Here is a 20,430-nt window from a genome sequence, read left to right on the forward strand (position 1 = left end):
ATTTTTTATTTTTTTTTGTGGGAAGATCTTTAATTAAAAATTCATTTTCGGGATCCCTGGGTGGCGCAGCGGTTTGGCACCTGTCTTTGGCCCAGGGCATGATCCTGGAGACCCGGGATCGAGTCCCATGTCGGGCTCCCGGTGCATGGAGCCTGCTTCTCCCTCTGCCTGTGTCTCTGCCTCTCTCTCTCTCTCTCTCTCTCTCTCTGTGACTATCATAAATAAATAAAAATTAAAAAAATAAAAATAAAAATTCATTTTCTTTATATATATTCAGGTTTTCTATTTCTTCTTTATATATATTATTCAGGTTTTCCTGGGAATTTGTCCATTACATGTAAGTAGTGTCTTATGTAAGTTAAGGTTGTTCATAATATTCCCTTATAAGTTTTTTAATTTTGGTAAAAATTTTAGTAAGGCCCACTCTTCATTGCTCATTTTGTTGACTTGCATATTGCCTCCTTTTATCTTGCTCAGTCTGGTAAAAGATCAGTGTAATTTATGTTTTCAAGGAACTAGGTTCTAGTTTCATTGATTTTCTATATTATTTCTGTTTCCTGTTTTCTAGAATTTTGATTTCTACCCTGATAATTACTATTTTCCTACCTACTTCAGGTATTATTTGCTTTTTTCTTCTTTCTGAAGTTTTAGCTTATTGGTGGTAGATATTTATTATTTTTAAAAGATTTTATTTATTTATTCATGAAAGACACACACACACATACACAGAAAGAGAGAGAGAGAAGGCAGAGACACAGGCAGCGGGAGAAGCAGGCTCCATGCGGGGAGCCCGATGTGGGACTCGATCCCGGGACTCCAGGATCACTCCCTGGACTGAAGGCAGGCACTAGACCACTGAGCCACCCAGGGATCCCCTATTTCTTATTTTTAATATAGATATTTATAGCAATGCATTTCCCAGTTTCATCTTGTAGTGATGTGCAATCAGAAATAAATTACTTAATACTTTTATATGTCAGTTATCTTTTTTGTATATGCTATAAGGATTTACTTCAATTATTAAAGAGCTAAAAATGTTAGCTGGCATTTGGAAGGCGTCCTATATGCATTAGTTCTTGCTAATAATGTTATTTGGAAGGATCTGCCAGTTAAATTTAGGCTTCCTTAATAAAAACAAATTGGTTGACATGATAGAAGCGTTTCAAAACTAGTTAAAGTTATTGTTGACACACTAATACTACTACAAATTCAAACCTTGAGAAAACATAGTATCTTCTCTCAACCTTCTGAACTCATCCAATCAAATAAAAGACACAGACTCCAGCCAGACCTTTTTCCTTACATTATTCAAATGATGTTCTTCAATTTAGTCAACATCTAAGCTGGTGACTTATTTCAATAATACAGGGGGTATTTCTAGAGCTCCTCAGCAGGATATGCCATGGGACCTGGAACAGATTAAACAAACTCAGTAAACTCAGTAAATGAAAATGTTCATTCTTTAAGATAGATGATTGATTTTGAAAAACAGATTATTATTTTAGTTGCTAATAAGACAGGTAATGAAGTTCAGTAATGCTATTTATGGTTTTAAATGAAATGAGATAGAAATAAAAAGAATTGCTTTTCTTTTTACATGACTGAATGAATATACGTTGTAAAATGGAGTTTACAAAAAATGTAAAGTCTTGGGAGGTGACTAATTGATTTTATCTGGGCTTGGTGACTTGTTTAAACCAAAATCAAGCAAATAAGCTAAAAAATCTAACACTATAGTGAAATTGCAAAATGTGAACCTCATGGATTTATGGGCTAATCCTTTAGAAATACACATTATACTGTTTGAGTTCTGTTTGATTGAAATCCTGCTTGAATTCCGTCCACAATCAGATATTATTGAGCTATTTGTCTAGACATCCTAAAGTTAACTAAAATCATACTGGGTTTATCAGTCTGAACTTAAAAAAAAAAAAAAGGAATCTACGCAATAGAGGTTGATGGTTGTTTCTGGATCCATTCATCAGAGGCATCTTGGGGGGTTGCTATGAGGAGCTTATGTTCAGGACGGGCCACATGTGGTAATCAGTAACTCTCAATATTCTCATTCTCTCTCTCCTGATCGGTCCCCTTCGTCTATTAGCCAACATGTATGTTCTCTATGTGTGTTGGTATGATTCATAGCTTCTACCCCTCACCTTTGGCTTTTTCTCCCTTGTCTTTGTTATGCTCCTTCTGCTTCCATTCGTACTTACTGCTAACTTCCAGGATTTCTTTGGCACTTCTTAGTGAAAATATTCCAGAAACCGCATCTGATTAGATAAGTCATGTTTTGATGCTGGGTTTGTAAATATAGGTCATTGGTTCTCCTAGGGTTTGGCTATGACTGAAAGTTGTGTCCTCAATGTATCTATTCTACTATGGCTAGAGGTGGGGTGGGACGTGGTCGTGGCTCCTGAGAAGGTTTCCAATGGTGGAGATGCTGGGAGATTCAGGTTCTCTGAGTGGCATCCGCTGCATTAAATAGGCTTGATATACTTGACTGAATGCAAGGAGCCTTAGAAATACCGTATATGAAAATTCCCTAGCCTAGTGGGTCCATTGATTTCTCCAAGACTTCTCTCTTGCTCAAACTACAGTCACTAAAACATTAGTTCAGCACATGTCCAGCTCTGACTTCATTGAAATAAAGACAAGCCTCTTGAGCCAGTCTTCAAGGCAGCGGCCACACAAGCCCAATGAGTGATAGGATAACTGCAATTCTTGACAAATGAGGCTGGTTCAGAATCCTTCCATGTTGGGAATGAGGGCTGGTATTTCCACACCTACCACTGAGCTGGTGAGCGGGAGAGGGTTCTGGGGTAACTTACAATAATACAAAATTTGCTCTTCTTAGAGGAAAATCAGAATTTTTTTTTTAAACAGATACTCCTTGGGTTGCTATAAACTTGGGTAGTTTCCAGAGATCCAGAAAAAGTTGATGCTTAGGGCTAAAACAGTTTTTTTTTTTTTTTTTTTTTGGGGGGAGAAGAATTTCTCACTCCTCCACCTTCACTGATATGACCTGAATATTAGAACAAGAGCTACCAAACCATAACATGAGTGTACATAAATCTAACACCATCCTGACATTTCTCTTGTTTAAAGGAGTTTACCCAATCCCTCTTTTTTCCTATCTTCCCTGTGAGCAAAAGTTTTATTTTCCTAGAGGTGGCAATTTACCCAGTGAAAAAGTTGCTATCCTTTGCAGTTGGAGCTAACACTTCAACTCAGATCTAGACAGTAAGACATGAGCAAAAACCTCACAAAACTGTGGGAAATCATCTCCTTTTCTGCAGAAAAGGAGCACAAGTACTTGTCCCCCTTAGGTAGCGCGCATCCTACCTCTTCCTGTATTCAATGTGGATGTGGTGGTTCCAGCAGAAACAGTCACCTTACAGACGTGAGACTACGTACAGGAGAGCAGAGTTAAAAGCCAGAAACAGCAAAACTTTAAGACAGGAAATCCTTGAGTCTCTGATGTCATCACTGGGCCACGGAACCACGGATGCCAGTAGTAACACCCTGCACTGCTTCCTGTTGCAGGAGGAAATGATCCCCTTCTCTGCAAAGATGCTGGTGGTTGGGCTTTTTGTCACTTACAAATAAGCACCTTTGTAATTGTTGCAACCTATTTGGTACTAATTTGTAAACCAAATATAAACCATTCAGGTTCATTTTCTCTTATTTGGCCTCTGGTGAACCTGGGTTCATGCTGCGCAACACCGGTGCTCAATCTAGTTACTCTGAGCTTGACGAGGCAAGCAGGACGCTGTCTGCATGCATTGAGCTCCTACTAGGAGGAAGAACTTAAAGCCAGCTCTTATTTGTCATCTTAGAAAACTTCTGAATACACTGTTACTGCTGTTCACAGATTTTGGATAGAATCTGAGGTTCAAAATTATGAGGTAGTCCAAGATTCATTAACTATACAAGTAATGAATCCAAAGCTAGGTCTGAACTCAGATTTGTCTTGCTCCTACTTTTATTAATCACTGTACAATACTGCTCCTAGAATTAAACATCCATTTTATTATACAAGGCGGAAAAAGGACCAAAATGTAACTAAGGTGCAAGCCCTGATTTGCTCAAGATTGATGGAGAAAAGAAGAGAGTAGTAGAAAGAAAATGTTCTAAGACAGCATAGATGTTTATTGTATACAATTGAGTTTATTGTCGATGCTTACCTCTATAATTTTTTATATGATCGTTTCTTTATCCTCTACTCAGGAAATAGTTACAGCCAAAGTGCCAGAACGCATCCTTAATGGAAGTGAAAATGGCCGAGTAATTCACGTTTTCAATTTTTTGTAAGACTACTTCACGAAAAACACTAGCAAGTGGGGAGGAGGCCGATTACTGGGCGCTTTGCTAATTAGCTTTATTGAACAGAGTGTGTTTCTGTTTGTTTTTGAAAACTGATATTTGTGGCCACAGTTGAACACAGCTATGGCAGCAGTCAAATGTGCTTGAATTAGAGCTCTGGGTACCCGCACCTTCCCCACCCCAAAGGCTCTGGCCTAATTTTGGGGTTTTGTGACTACAGAAGCCAAAGCCAATCTGCATTTCAAAGAACTGTGAGTGGCTGCAGTCCTGCCAGTTCCACTCCTCCAATTATGCAAATGACAATTTGATAATAAGAGGCCTTTATAAAAATGCGTTAATTGGCTTTCAATATATTCAAGAGAACTATCTCATATTTTTCATCTTTAATGAAAAGAGGAAATTCTTGAAAACCTCCCAGTACTTGTCTGTGCTTCTCATCATCCCTCCCTCACCTCCCCACACTCCTCTTTCTTTGAAAACATGTTTTCTTCTTTCATTATGAAATTGGCAATAGGCAGGCAAATAGTGAGCTGAGTATACACATCATTATTGTACACAATGCCAGCAGGCTTCAGAATAGCTTGTATTATACTCAAAGGAGAAAGAAACATGAAAACACTTTTGTAAGCTGAGTTACACCAATAGAACTCTTAGGACGGGAGAGAGAAAAAAATAATTAGAATTCAGGGCATGAAAATTGACTTTTCTTAAATATTCATCATCCCTCCATCTTCAGCCCAATAAGAATAGATATGTGCTGAATCTTGTTCTTTGAGAACTGTTTTTATTTAGAAATCCTCTGACAACATCTACAGTTTTTATTCCTGAGGTTAATCACACTCCTTAGTTCTGGTAAGAATGAACCAAATGTGTCATCATGTGTCATCACCTTTGTCTTCAACTGTGTGATATATAGAAACTATTTACAAATGATGAAATACCAATATATTTTTAGAATAAGGGTATATGTTTAAATATTTTCTCATTATTATTCAACCAGAGACTGTTAAAACCAGAATTCCACTTAGGTCCTATTGACCTCAATGCTGCTTCTCTTTTCAACAAGGACAACACAGAATGTCTTAAAATGTGTGACTATTGCAGGATGCACTTTTGAGAACGTTAAGAAACAAGATAACCTACTAGAAATTGGATTATCTGTTCCTTGCTCTAGATAAATGTGTTAAGTTTGTTGATCAGATATTCAAGAGGAGGACCTGTTTTCTAATTACTTTTAACAAAGAAACAACAGCATAGATTAAAACTAAATAAGCAAAACAAAACTGAAAATCAATTACTGTTAGTATTAAATTGTTTGGTGCTAACCAAAAATAAAGTAGGTATTAAAGGCCCAAAGGAAATTAGAATTGACATTGGAGTTGTCTAGGAGCTAATCAGATAAGAAAGAAGCCATTAAACAATGGAAGGGGATTCTTTTAAGAGACTAACTCCTATTTTTTTGTTTGTTTGTTTTTTAAGATGGAAAATTTAGCACTTTATTTGGAATACTTATAGTTTGTGTGTATACTTAGAAATGTATGGAGAAATATATGTGCCATTAAATTGATGCAGCCTTCCACCTGCAGAAAAGTGGTTTGCTGGTTGATATTATAAATTTAAAGTTACAAGAGAGTGTGCAAGTGGACAGGAACACAGGCTTAGGCTTTAAGTTAGGTGAGACTCAACTCCCAGTTCAACCAAGGTGGATTTTCTCACTGGGAGCAGAATACTGGGTTTCTCAGCCCCTGTTTCTATTATAAAACAATGATAATCAGGCCTATAAAATATTATTGAAAAATCAATTAGAACACAAAAATAAATATTCAGGATAAAGTGCTAAAATTATTTTATATTGTCAATACATTGATAGTGTTGGATAATTGTGCATATTTAACAAATGTCTGGTTTTTTTTTTTTTCATTTAAATGAAACTTTCTGAAAGAGAACAAATCAAAATACATTTCTTAGGTATTGAGCAATCTCTTCAGTAATGATTTGAGACCTTATGGAAAATATTCAAGGATTAATAGCTTTTAAGGCACAATGATATAGGAAATTCCAAGTTTGCTTTCTGATCCTCGTTTCATGACTGCCATCATCCTAGTGCTACTTTAATGAAAAAAAAGACTTATTAAGACGTGTATGTGTTGACACAACCTAGCCAAGAATTCCATCTGTTTTCCTTTCTGTGTTCGTTTTCTGTGTTCTAGTGCTTGTTGATTTGGTTTTCTCGAAACCTACGTGCATGATAATGTTGCATATCGAACCCTGCTTGAGTGCCAGATTTGCAAATAAATATGGTAGTATTTTATCTATTTATTCTAGCTTTTCTCGTATGGTTTGGGTAGTTGTGTATTAGAAAGTTGCAAGTGAGGGAGGGTGTACACTCTTCTTGGTGCAGTGCAAATAGGAGGACAGTTAGGCTGAAGAGGCACTTAGCTTTCATTGCACAATTGTACACAGCATCTGAGTGAGATCTACTGGAGCTCCTAGGGAAAGCAGACTGTGAGTAACTCCCATCATGCTTCTCTTGCAGCCCTTATCTGCAGTTTTCAACAGAGTAGTGTGAAAGCATGATCCGCTGCCAGCAAGTGACAAGTTAGAAACACAAGGAATCTCCAAGGAACATCTACTTTAGCAGCGCAGTGGGGCTGTTGGATGGAGATCTGAATTTTTTTGTAAAAAGCTAGAGGAGTCGCAGACACATCGTAGCACATTCCAGAGACAATAGCCAGGTTTCGATTTGTATCATCTGAGAAATCAGTACAGGAACTTGGGAATAAGAATATTTCATCTAATCTACAGAACTAATTCTTAGTTTGGGGCCATAAGTAGGAAAATTGCCTGCATATTTGGAAGTGGTATTAACTCAAAGAGAAATTAGAATTTACTCTATGTAGCCTCCAATCATGGGTAAATCCAGTATTACTGGTCGAAAGGGAAGGCAATTCCAGTTTGAATAGAGAGAGTATTCTAATATTTAGCATCATTTCAAATTAAATTGTGTAGCTACAAGAAACCGAGAATTCTCCTTCGCTGGAGGTATTCAAAAGGTACCAAGAAAGGACACAGAGGATATTTAGTATTAGATGGGGATCCTCTAAAAATGAGAGTCATTAATTAGCCAATTCATGATAAAGTTAGGACAATGCACCTACTTCACCTGTTTCCTCTCACCTTGCAGTAAATCCTCAGGGTTCAGGATCATTTGAGCCACATTGTTATTGATGAGTCCATACAACTTCCTAGTTGAATGGGATGTTGCACAGGGTCAGTGTGTTTGCCATGAGATCGATGATTTTAGGTGAGAGCAAAATCTGGCCCGAGGTCAATGAAAATATTCATACCACTCTTGTACCACTCATGGGAGACACACAGCTGCTGTGCTGTTTGGTTACCAATCTTGGTAATAATGATGCCTTATTATTGCAGAGCGTATCTATTTTTGTTCCTCACTTTGTATCAACAAAAATATGTTGACTTCATTCCCAAAACAATTCTGAATCCGTTTGAATCATTTCCCCCTTTACAATCTCTCTTATGAACCCTCATAATTTAGATTTCCATAGGTTATACTCTGCAATTTTATACTAAAGGTCTTACTGTTCTCACTAGTTTCCATTGTATTCACCCTGTTAAACTTTTCACAGGGCAGCCTTAAGGATGATCTAAATTCAAATATAATCCTTCAAAAAAAAAAAAAAAAAACCTTCAATGGCTCCATATTTTCCATGAAAATAACTGGCAAACATTTTAGCTGAGGAATCATTTATTTCACATGAAGTTATGTGTGAAACTCCACTATCTAACTAAATAATGGCATATTTCTGTGTTATTAATAATGTTTATATGCCATGAAATATTAACATTGGCTTATTATCAAACTAGTTACTAATTTGTTTTAAAATCATTTTGATTTTAATAATACTTTAAAACTGGCTATTCTAGGCAACAGTTGCATTTTTATATTGATTTATTTCTTTACTTTGATTTGAATAGAAACCATCTAGAAAACCTTGATTGTCAATCATTGTGAATCATATTCTCATTGTAATATGAGATACTGAAATGTGTTCTAATCATAAATCATTATGAATACAGTACCTATGAAATATCTTAACCTACAATGCTCAGTTTGCTTGGGCGAGAAGCTTCAATGTAAAAAGAAAATGTCATTTTATTTTCAAAATTGATGTATAAAATACTTATTTTCTTGAATTAATACATTTTTCATTTAGAGGGAGTGGAATAAATTCTCAGCAAGATTAGTTTTTTGTTTCGGGTGTATCCAAATATACAACACTCCCAAGAACATAATTTAAAAATTTTCAAATATTGTGTTGTTTATCCTTTACGTTAATTCACTCAAAATTGTAAAAGTCAAATTGTTCAATTTCATTTGAATTTTCTCATGGAATTCTGAATCTTTCATGAAGGTATTTTGGTATGCTCTTTGCAACACTAAACCATCGAATCAAGTTTATTTAGCTTATTAAAAATAACAAAGCATGTATGTTAGTATAATCATATTGTATCAGATTAGTATTTCAATAATGGATTTTCTTTGTCCTGGAAAAAAAGGTGATTTCTGGTCCCATAGAAAAATTTGTACCAGTATCTTCCTCCAGGATAGCCAGTGAACTTCAGTATAAAAATGGATATTCTGCAAACCATGTTCTGTTTCATTAAAAATATATTTGGAATACCAGTACTTTAAATTTAATGAATTAACACGTATGTCATTATTAAAATTACTTTTGTTAATGCTGTCGTCACCTAAATCACCAATGCTTATCCATCTCATGATTGTCTGAACACATTTCAAAGTAGATTTATTGTGAGCTGGAACTCCTTTAATTTTCTGCCATTGTTTTTTCACCATAGGACCAATACAACTGTCCTATAATTTTTTATGCCTTAGTTGATGGTGTATTAAAATTTATCTAAAATGCACAGAAATAGGGCAGGCTGGGGGGCTCAGCAGTTTAGTGCTGCCTTCAGTCCAGGACCTGATCCTGGAGACCGGAGTCCCCCTATTGGGCTCCCTGCATGGAGCCCGCTTCTCCCTCTGCCTGTGTCTCTGACTTTCTCTCTCTCTCTGTGTCTCTTATGAATAAATAAATAAAACCTTTTTTAAAAAATAAAAATAAAATAAAATACACAGAAATATTTTCCCTTGTGGCATAAGTACTATATCCTATGAAGAGACACGCAACATCTAACCTTTCATTAAAATGTACTAGAAATATTTTGCACAAACTAAATTCCCCAACTATTTCATCGTATATATTATATGCACAAATCATTTCATTTAAGTCTCTTTAAAATGCAACACACCCAACTAACCAACAATGTCTTTCTAATTTTTGACCTGCCTCATTTTTCTTTATGAAAAAATGTAATTAAACTGCATATTTATTGTCTACTTAATTGCCTATTTCCCACTGTAGTGTGTAAAACTTTGTGTGTTTCATTTTCTGCTGCATATTTTGAATCTAGAAAAGTACTGTACTCATAATAGGTGCTCAATAAATAAATTTTTGAAAGAATTAATGAATATATGTGCCTGGTTTCTTCTTTTCACTAAATAATACTAATTGGATTTTAATAGTGGCTTCCTTATCTATAACACTTGTAAGCAATGTCAGCATCACAAAGTCTAGTCAACATTTCTTACTGAAAATGTATGTCTCTTCATTACATATGTGCATTTATATTATAAGATTAAATTTTCTTTGCATCATTATTCTCATAGCACAGAGTAATTGAATTTAGGCTGAAAGCAGCAAGAATTATTTTATGCTTATTATGTTTTGTCTCAAAATAATGTAATTTGACAAGGATCATATGATTTCTTTGCAAAATGACTGTAAAAATTCACCTTGTAGAAGTGGGCAACATATATTGGAATAATAATTCAATCTGTGTAAAAATAATTTTCTTAATCCTTTCAAATATTTTTTGTGATGCCTTGTGATCACAGCTACTATCAGGATGATTTTTAAAAATGAATATCCAGTTCTAACTGCTTCTTATGTTAAGCAAATGCCTTAATTCCCAAAGTTGATTTGAGAGTATAGTGCAAACTCCAACAATATCCTCTCATTGAAGTGGGATATATAACTCCTAATTGATGAGGAACATTGAATAAGACATTTACCAAAATCTCATAGAAGCAAACAGATGAACAAACCTAGAACTATTCCCTTCAGTAAAGTATTCACAGAATTCCTGTTGATCTCTCCTTCCATCAGGTTACATCCAGGTACAAAAATAAAGGACACTGAGATTGTAGATCAGTGAGAAAGGCAAACAAACATCAGCCTAAAGTAAAACTAGTGATGGAGGAGTTTCACATAATATTGCAAAGAAAATAAACTATATTAAATCCCATATGAAAAGAGATACTATCGAGGTGAAGAAAATTAGGAAAAATAAAAGGAGTAGAGTTTACATGCATTAGGTAGGGGAAAAATACCAGACAAAAAAATTAAATCCCCTAAGAAAAGTATAAAATTTCATAGACAAAAATTTCTATAAGAAAATGCTGACAAAATTCATTCAACATGGCAGGATCTCAAAGGTATGAAGATAAAACAACAGAGAGATAAAAATGGAGACAGATTGCAGAACTAAAGAAACAGATTAATGACCAAAATAAATCTATCAGATACTAATATATAACTTAGAACACAAAAGAATCAGGTAACTCATGATTGAAAATCAAATTTCTCTGTAGAAGAAATGATTTGTTTTATTAAATGAAGAAAACATTCATGTAGACAATGGCAAAGGGAATGAAAGATGCAAGTGACCAAAATGTTCCCACAGAAATCCAATTAGTAACAATGAATATTAAAAAGGTAAAAATATTATTATTTATAAGTGGTTTCCTGAGACAAAAATAGTATCTGCATATTTAAAGGACCAACTACGTTTTAGATAGAAAAACATGATCTGAAATGAAAAGATTATGCCATAATTGTTACATTGTTGAATGTCAAACATTAAAAAAAAAAAAAATGGAACCAGGTGGAAGAAATCAAAGACCAATATATCTTAATATCTGAGAGAAAGTGTGGCCTCACATTTAGTACTTACTATAGTCAGTCAATTTAGTAGAAAGAATGTGATAACTCAGGGACAGCAGCTCCTATGAGCCCTTCTTAATGGATACAGGAGAGGAGGCTATGGCTGACTTAAAAGAACAATAGTACAGTAATGTTAAGCATTTAGTTTGGGGGAACTGGTTGTAAAAATCATCAATAAACTTAATTAATTAACTTAACCCATTACATAACCAACAAATCCAAAAAACATTTAATTAATTAATTAATTAATTAAATCCATTTACATATCCAACTAAGAAAAAATATTGCTGAAGAATTATGTTTGTAGAGGAAAATATAAATGGTCTAAATCACCACAGTTTGTAGGAATAGAATAACTAACTCACCTGGAGGGTAGCAGAAAGGAAAATAATAAAGTCTCAATTCTTATAGCAAAGAGCTTAAAACATTCTAAAATTGAATCATGTAGTTCATTGTGACTTCTTTTAATTTTCTTCAAAATCTTGAATTATAGAATGGCCATCTTGAAATATGGTACCCTACTGGAAGTAAGCAATTATCTAAGTCTGTAATGTCCAGTTCAGTACCACATGTGGCTACTGAGAAGTTGAACTGTGGCTCGTCTGAAATGAGATGTCCTGTAAGTGTAAAATCCACACTAGATCTCAAAGACTTGATTTGAAAAAAAGAATCTCATTAAATATTTTTATATTGATATAGTACTTTAATAAATATTTTGTTTATTTGAGAGAGATCATGAGCTGGGGGCTTGGGTGAGGGTAGAGGGAGAGGGAGAAGCAGACTTCTCGCTGAGCAGAGAGCCTGATGTGGGGCTGGATCCCAGGACTCTGGGATCATGACCTGAGGTGAAGGCACGTGTTCAACCGACTGAGCCACCCCACCCAAGCACCCTTGATATAATATTGGCACGATAGTATTTTGGATATACTGGGTTATGTACAATACATATTAAAATTAATTTCACCTTTTATTTTTTTATTTTATAGAATTATTTTTTATACTGTTAAATGTGATTACTAGAAAATTTAAAACTACACGTGTTCCTCACATTATATTTCTGTTGGATAGCATTTGACCTAACACTTGATATATTTACTTTATATATTTGTTAACTTGTAGGGTTGTACTTTTTAAAGAATTTTCTTGGATATATATATTGTATATATTGTATGTATATATATGCATATATATGAGTATATATATATTCATATGAACCAAAATGATCCAACATAAATATAATAAAATCATATAAATATTAAATATGTATACTTAATATCATATAAAACTATTAAATACAAATAACAAAGTATATTAATATGTTCTTTGTTTCCAAACTTGATATGCTTGTAATGTAATACTATGGCAATATTTTATTTACTAAATATTGCTTAGAAATGTATTGGTAAGAAACAAAACTAATAGCACTTTAAACATGTGGCTTATGTTATTATTTAACTTTTAAGATTTTTTTTACTGGCTTCAGAATTATTATTGATCTGCTTCTTCATTTTATGTATTTTATTTCTTGGATAATGGCTCCCATCATTATTTTCTCATTATTTCTGAGATACTGACTGTATTAAAAGCTCATTACTGTTTATAACCACTGTTTGAGTTTTTTCTCTCAGCCAAATTCTCAAAGAAAAAAAACTGTATTTTTGTATCCTATATCCCTTCCTTAGTGGTTGAAATGTTGCGAATCCCCTTCACTTCCATCACTTTAATAATGCAAATTGCTTTCAGGGTGCTTACCAAACTCAATATCTTCATTTTTCTTGATGTTCTTTGATTCTTATTTTTTAATGCTCTGTTTCTTACATTCGCCAGCCTTTTTCCTCCCTCAAGAATCCATCCTTGACTACGCAACTCTCCAAATAAATCTCATAGGTTCACTCGTCATCTCCACAATGATGACCTCTGAATCTCTACCCTAGTCCTGAACTCCTACTCAGCTCCAAGTCTCCATTCACCCCTGACTCAGGGACCTCTGTTTATACAAATGTCAACTCCAAATAGTGTGCCTTAAGCTGAAGACATCATGCCTTTGTGAGCCCACAATCCTCTTCCATCCGCATTTGTTTCAATGGCATTGCCAGGATGGAAACCCTGTAGTGTTTACACTTACATCCCTTTTATACACTCTGAAACCAAATTATCTCTCTGTGTATCTTATCCTAATTCTATCAACACTACCGTTCTCACTACTTCTTATCTAGACGATTGAAATGATAAAAAAAATGATCATTTGGTCTTCTACTTCCTTTTCTCCAGGTTGGTATAATATATGAAAGAGCAGTTACATAGGGCTGTACTCGCTCTGAAATTTATCTTATTCTTTCTAGTACTTTCCATCCTTCTTATCCTCTAGTGACAGTTTTCATATATTTACATGAACATTGTTCAATATGAATTGTGTCAACATATAATTCTAGACATTGCATTAGTTTTCTATTGTTACCATAGTAGATTATCCCGGATTTAGCATCATGAAACAACACATCTCTTATCTCACAGATCTGACTGGTTTCACAAGCCAAAATCTAAGTGTGGGACAACTGGGCTCTTATTGGGAAACTCAGAAAATTGTGTTTCCAAGATCATTCAAATTGTTGCCAAACTATGTTCTTTGTGGTTGTAGGACTGAAGTCCCCAACTTCTTGCTGATTATCAGTCAGGAGTTATTCTCCGAGGGGTGCCTGGGTGGTTCAGTCAATTAAGCATCTGACTTGATTTTGGCGCAGGTCATGATCTCAGAGATGTGGGATACACTCAGCGTGGAGCCTGCTTAAGATTCTCTTTCTCTCTCAGCCTCTCACTTCCGTGAGCTTCTCTCAAAAAATAAAAAAGAGAAGCACCTAGGTGACTCAGTGGTTGAGCAGATGCTGCCTTTGGCTCAGGTTGTGATCCGGGGTCCTGGGACCGAGTCCCGCATTGGGCTTCCAGCAAGGAGCCTGCATCTCCCTCTGCCTGTGTCTCTGCCTCTCTCTGTATGTGTCTCATGAATAAATAAATAAATAAATAAATAAATAAATAAATAAATAAAATCTTTTTAAAAAAGTCATTTTCAGCTTCTTGAGGCTTTCTGTATCCCCTGGCTGGTGCCCCCTTCATCTACGAATCTAGCATTGTGGGACAAGTTATTTTCCTACTTGAAATCTCTCTGATCTTCCCTCTGCCTCAGGTCTCTTGCCTCCCCTTTCATCACATCTCTGTTGCTTGCAGCCAGGGGAGGTTCTCTAGCTCTAATGCCCTAATAGGACTGGATCCTCCCAGATAATCTATATTTTAAGGTCTACATATGTAGGTGTATCTCCAAAATTCTGAGGATTAAGAGCATCCTCTAAGCAATGATTGATGATTCTGACAGATAAGCTCTCCACTTTGCACAAAACTTTCCCTAAGTCTGTAGAGGTCAATATCTATCTTCTTTTAAAATTAGGGGAGGAAAGGGAAAATGGATAAAGTAAAAATTTAATCTAATGTTTGCATATGTTTTCCTAGAAAATCTTTAACTCCAGCAAAGAAAACTCATTTCCTAGTTTGGTGACTTGACTCCACTCATAAAAGTTTGACATGAGTTGATAGATAAGAGTCAGATTCTTCAAAAGAGTCGATTCCATGGATATAGCAGTGTTGCTGAGTAGGTGTTATTTTTCCCACACTCCTGAACTTTACTCAGACAATCTGAGTACCCATAACAGGAGCATTTCTTGCCTATTCCCTTGGAGACACAATTTTAATTTGAGGGTTACCCTTTATAAAAAGCCTATCCCAATCACAGCTTATTTGCACCCTTTTCACAGGTCTGGTTAGCTTTTCCACAGCCAGACAGGTAGCAGGGAACGACTATGGCCTACAGGCATCAATGTGAGGATTAAATTTCCAGCTTTAAATGGCCTCTGGGCTGGTTCCCCCATCTCTAGCCATATTTTCTTTATCTCCAAAAGTTCCTGTCACTGAAGCATAAATTTTTCTAAAAGTACAAAAATCCTTAAAGGCTCCTTAGGCTTTCCAAAAGTCTTTGCGTATTTTGATTATAAAACAAATTTCTGCAGTATTTTGGCAGTGGCCCTCACCAATATTCACAGGTAAACCCCAAACAGGTGCATGTTCATAGAGGATCACCTTCATCATGGGAAAACACTTCCTTCACAGATTTTTTCTATATATATATATATGTGTGTGTGTGTTATTTCCTGGTTTTTAGGAGATGGGCCAGGGGGACCACTATATGTTCCTCAATTTTCAGGAATAATCCATTCTTTAGGAATTCAGAATGTTAAAGAAATACTTAAACTTCACCTACTATATCTTTTCTTCTATAGTTCTTGGTGTGTTTGCTTCTGATGACTACCTTGTATCTTTTCTGGTTATTAAGTCTTTCTGAAGAACTACATCCTTTTCTATCCCTTTTCCATTTTAATTTCAGTGTCTGATCATTTTTTATAATAAATTTATTTTTTATTGGTGTTCAATTTACCAACATACAGAATAACACCCAGTGCTCATCCCGTCAAGTGCCCCCCTCAGGGCCCGTCACCCATTCACCCCCACCCCCTGCCCTCCTCCCCTTCCACCACCGCTAGTTCTTTCCCAGAGTTAGGAGTCTTTATGTTCTGTCTCCCTTTCTGATATTTCCCACACATTTCTTCTCCCTTCCCTTATATTCCCTTTCACTATTATTTATATTCCCCAAATGAATGAGAACATATAATGTTTGTCCTTCTCTGATTGACTTACTTCACTCAGCATAATACCCTCCAGTTTTTATGAGTACCTAGTGTTTTATTGAACTGATTTTTAATTTCATTATTGTAAATATTGCTATGTTCAATATCCTTATAACCATATCCTCAAGATAAATTAATATTTTATTAAGATAAATTCCTGGAAGTCATGGAGTGAAAGAATACACTCCATTTTGGAGTTCTTAATACATATTCCCAAATGTTTCTGCAGAAATATTAAACCAAGCTTCACTCTCACCAACCAGATAAGAAGGTTCCATTTTCCATGAACTCTCTCTTTTTAAAAAAAAAGATTTATTTATTTATGTGAGAGAATCATCCAGCGTGAGTGGGGGGAAAGGTAGGGGGGCAGGAGAGAGAGAATTTCCAGCAGACTCCCTGCTGAGTGCAGAGCTGACTTGGGGCTCAATCCTAGGATCCTGAGATCCTGAGGTCCTGAGATCACAACCTGAGCTGAAATCGAGAGTTGGATGCTTAACTGACTGAGCCACCCAGGTGTTCCTCCCATGGACCCTTAAACACAATGCTTATAATTAAAAAGCTACATTGTATTTTTTTAAGACTTTATTTATTTATTCATGAGAGACACAGACAGAGAGAGAGGCAGAGACACAGGCAGAGGGAGAAGCAGGCTCCATGCAGGGAGCCCGACGTGGGACTCGATCCTGGGACTTCAGGATCATGCCCTGGGCGAAAGGCAGGTGCTAAACCACTGAGCCACCCTAGCTGCCCTGTATTTTGTTTTTACCTAATTTTATGTTGTTATTATTATTTTATTTTTGGTGTAATGAACAGTGGGAACTTGATGAATATTCTTATTCTTTTTCAGAGAAAAAAGATGCAACCAAATTTCAGGAGACACTGAATTCAGTTTTAATATATTTCTTCCTTTTTATATATAATTCAACAAAACAATCAAGTAAAAATCCTATATGCTCCAATTATACGTAAAAGTTAAGAGGTAATTTACTGCAAAAAGAAATAGATAAATAAATACTCCATGGTATGCAATTCATCTGAAATTGTTTCATAGTAAGAGCAATAGCAATGAACCATGGAAGAAATATCTTTTGTTTTGCTTTGGATTTTTAGCTTTTGGCCTCTTTGTTTCAATTTGCACACTGCTATAATTAAATCCTTGAATTCAGTTATTGTCAACAGGAGGACGAATCATAAAATAAAAAATGGTGTTTGGTTAATTATATGCAGGTGGTTATATGCAGGTGGAATTCCATTTTTGCTTGGTTACAGTTATCTGAAGCGCCTGAAAGAAGGACTTGGGAAGCGGCAGTCTGTGAAGATTTGGGAAGAATGGTATTAATATTATAGCTTTTTTTCTTTTATAGTTTTCTGAATAATTAGAGACAATTCTGGATTATGATCTACAAATGAATTAAGAGTGATGGATTGCAAAGTGATGTTGAACATTCAGGGTCTGAAGATCATAATCTCCTGAGACTGGAGGTACTTAATAAGACATTATAAAAAGTAATAGCATAAAAACTGGTAAACTGAAAGGTAAAATATTAGACTTTCAAAGCAGATCGTAAGACAGTGCAGAGTCAGTAATATCTTGCCAGGTTTGTCTGTCGTGTGGGAAATCCTAAGAGGAAGCATGCAGTGTCAAAAGGAAAGATGCAATGTTTAAAATTGCTGGCTGGTGTTGTCTCTTCCCATTTTTTTTTCCTTGTAACTTTTAAAAATGTTTTATCTCTTTCTTAGAAGTCTCCAAGGCAAATTTCTGAATCTATATTTTTTGCTTATTTCCTTGTCATCAGACACCCTCTAGTTTAGCTCTTCTCCTGATATAACTGTCAGGTTAGAAATTACACCCCAGTCTGCAAGACTAAATGGTTTGCTCACATCCACAATATCAGAAGCAGAGCTGAGATTTGAGCCCATCCTCATTTTCTTAGGTCCTAAAAGCAAACACTTAAAACTTTTAATTTTTTTAAAGTTTCTATTTCAGACTTTAAATAAATAGTTCATATCACATGAGAATGATAAACCTATCAATACCATAAACATTATTCCTAAAAAGATGTCCTACCCTTGAAGGACAACCACAGGCCATATGTACTTCTGATCAGGTGGTAGCAGGTACCCAAATTAATTCCTCACCTGCCATCAAAATAACGTCCAAGCATGATTCTTAATCTACTCCGTCCTGTGACGACCTACCTCATACCGCAGTTCCATGCATGCTGTAAACAAGCCATGGGTTCACTAATATTTCAGGCCTAAAACACTCACCTCTCTGGCCGCCAAACATGTTCTAGCCACCTTTGGTCTAGTTGACTTCTACTTTTCTTTCATTTTTGTTCTTCTTGAGATAGTCACCCCTTCCCTGTGGTAACATTCCATTAACCCCCTATGTACCATATTAATATGGTACCATAGACACTGGTTTCTAATTCTCTGCCACTTTTCTGCCTTTCTTTTTTTTCTTTTTTCTTTTTTTATTTTTCTGCCTTTCACAATAGAATTTGCATAGTTGAAAGGCAAGAGCTTCTCTCAATCACAGTTGTTCATCTACCTGGATTAGGGCCTGGCATATAGCAGATATTATACACACATACACTGACCTAATGAATTACTCCTAAATGAACAAGTCAAACCAATTTTTCTAAAAGAAAAAAAAATACCCCCTCTATTAATGTTTCCACCATGTTTTATACCATATGCCTTTTAAGTCTAATTGCTCACAGGGACCTTTGATTCAATCATCTCCTTCATTCACCTTCAACAGTAGGGTTCTGTTAAATTGTTATTATTGTTGTTGCTCATTACTCTGGCCCCTATTCCTGTCTAGTTTCATCAGAGAATGTTTAGATGGCACTATAAGCTTTAATGCTGGCTTTTTCCCACTTCAGGCTTTTCCCTTTATGAGCAATCTTGAAGGGTTAAGCCAGAGAACAATTTCTTGGGTTAGAGATGGGACAGCTGAGGAAGGCTTCAAAGATTGAATTGGAGATTTTCATAGATCTGTTGGACCATGTTATTCTGGTAGGGAAAGGCTTGATGGAGCAAACTTACTTGGGTTGGATACACTACCTCCCCCCAAAGCACACATGAACTAGAAGGAAACTTCAAATCATTTCAATCTCTGAAATTGGATGAAGATAATCTTGCATTGAAAGTGTTAATAGAAGCAGACATAAATTCTATCTAGAGAACAATTATATCGTTTTGGGTTGCCAAGTTCTACAAATAATCATTACAAAATATAATGGTGTCTGCGAAGTAAAACATTATCCATGCAGATGAAAAGACAATACCGCCTGAATGAAAACCAACCTGCAAAAAGGCAAAATTTGAGCCACAGGGGTTGCTGATTGCGGAGTTATCAGTTACAGTTGCACATGTTGATCAGTGCCTGCTTGAAATAATAGTTCTATTGGACCACAGTTGAATGGGTGAGATGCTATTTATTCAGGAAAGGTGACTCTTGATGTCAGGATGTAGTGAGGTAGCCAAGTGAATACCTGGAAGTAAAACATTCTAAATGCTAGAATTTAGATATGTAAGGCCCTTATGTAGAAAACCAAAGGGTGGGATCCCTGGGTGGCTCAGCAGTTTAGCGCCTGCCTTCGGCCCAGGGTATGATCCTGGAGTCCTAGGATCGAGTCCCACGTCAGGCTCCCTGCATGGAGCCTGCTGCTCCCTCTGCCTGTTTCTCTGCTTCTCTCTCTCTCTCTCTGTCTCTCATGAATAAATAAATAAAATCTTAGAAAGAAAAAAAGAAAAGAAAACCAAAGGGGTGAGGATCTCTTAAAGGAAGGCTTGTTTGGCTGAATGAGGAAGGCATTTCACAGACATAGTCAGAGGCCAAGTCATGCAAGGCTTTGTAGACTTTGTGTCAACACAGTAAGGAGTACTGGGTTTCCTCTCAGTTGATGGGAATCTTATGAAGGCCTGGAGCCTGGTTTATCTGGTGTTTTTTAAAGACTATTACAAGTGGAGGAAGACTACAGAGCATTTTGAGAGAGGTATTTTTGTCGTAGAGGGCTATCCTTCGCACTGTAAGATGTTTAGCAGAATCCCTGGCCCATACACACTAGATACTGGCAAGACCCTTAAGTCGTGACAACCAAAACTGGCCACAGACTTTGCCAAAGGATAGTGGGACTTTCAGTCCCACTCCCTGATTTCCTGGGAGGGGAGAGGGGTTGGAGGTTAAATCAATCACCAGTGACCATTTCTTTAATGAATCATGCCTACGCAATGAAACTTCCATAAAGACCCAAATGACTAAATTCTGAGAGCTT

The sequence above is a fragment of the Canis lupus genome, chromosome 21 (genome assembly GCF_011100685.1).
Source record: "Canis lupus familiaris isolate Mischka breed German Shepherd chromosome 21, alternate assembly UU_Cfam_GSD_1.0, whole genome shotgun sequence".
Lineage (NCBI taxonomy): Eukaryota > Metazoa > Chordata > Mammalia > Carnivora > Canidae > Canis > Canis lupus.